The 1,005-nt window shown below is 48.7% G+C and overlaps 1 protein-coding gene across 3 annotated transcripts in view; it reads left to right on the top strand.

Moving 5' to 3' along the window:
* The first annotated feature begins 717 nt into the window (after positions 1 to 717).
* SLC38A4 (solute carrier family 38 member 4) overlaps positions 718 to 1,005 on the top strand; it is a 74,432-nt gene continuing 74,144 nt past the window's right edge. For all 3 annotated transcript variants that reach the window (XM_019514622.1, XM_019514623.1, XM_019514625.1), the window contains exon 1: positions 718 to 848. The gene's annotated coding sequence lies outside the window, so the exon portion shown is untranslated. The remainder of the gene's footprint in view (positions 849 to 1,005) is intronic.

The following is a 1,005-nucleotide window of genomic DNA, read 5'->3' as shown; positions in this document are numbered from 1 at the left end:
GCCTGCCCTCCAGGCCTTGGATCATACGAGTGGCTTTCCTCTGGACTCTCTCAAGCTTCTCCAACCCTTCATGAAGTGGGGGTCCCCAGTACTGGATGCAGTACTCCAGCTGTGGTCTTACCATGGCAGGGTCAAAAATTGATAAAGTTCACAAAGTAATATTTTAGAGGCCTAGTAAGTTTAATTAAAAGAGACATGAGTGGGCTGTGCCTCACTACTGTTGGCTAAAAAATAAAAATCCTTTTCAACTTTCCTTGGCTCATTTTCATTCCCATCTCTGTTGACAGGCATTTATGAAGAAGTGTTAGACATCAATTTGTCCAGCTTCTAGTATATCACAGCATCAGATGTGCCTTCTGGAAAGAGCAGCTATGTACAAATACCAGGAGGTACAATAAAAAGGAGGAACAAAGCCGATGCCTTTTAAACCCTGTGTTAAAACTGCAACACAGCATGAAGTCACTTGGAACCGAGTCACTTCTGCTGTGTATAGGAAATAGCTACCTCTCTTCCCAGGCATGTTCACCCCTGGTCTCTCCCAGGCTCAGAACAGCTGGACATGTCCACCTGGGGAGGCGGGGATGCTTTTTTCTGTTTACATCTCAGGTTGCTGGCTCACTACTATTGGTGGCCGTTTAGGAAAAGGGAGGGGGGAGGAAGAAATGAGAGGCTGGGGATGCTGCCCCCTATCACATGATGGAAATTTCCACTCTTTAGAAAGCAGAAGGAAAAAAAAAAAGAAAAGAAAAGCGAGCTGGGGTCGCAAGGCACACTTTGTAACAGTCTTCGAAGGGACCTTGCCAATGCACACGTGCTTCATCCCCCCAAAAGAATTTGCCAAAGCCGAGGTGGGTAATTAATTCGAGCTCTTTCAATGCGATTGCTTTTTTTAAGACCAAGGGGTTTGCCGAAGAGCAGCAGAGCCGCTGCGCCCAGCGAGCCACAGGTCTCCGTCTGCTCTGCCTGCAGCGCCTGCACGCCCGGCCGCGTGCGCGCCCAGCCAGG

Source organism: Gavialis gangeticus, unplaced genomic scaffold, assembly GCF_001723915.1.
Source record: "Gavialis gangeticus isolate Ggan-Ray unplaced genomic scaffold, GavGan_comp1, whole genome shotgun sequence".
In the NCBI taxonomy this organism is placed as follows: domain Eukaryota; kingdom Metazoa; phylum Chordata; order Crocodylia; family Gavialidae; genus Gavialis; species Gavialis gangeticus.
Note: the sequence above shows the minus strand (reverse complement) of the source record. Positions and strands in the feature narration are given on the sequence as shown.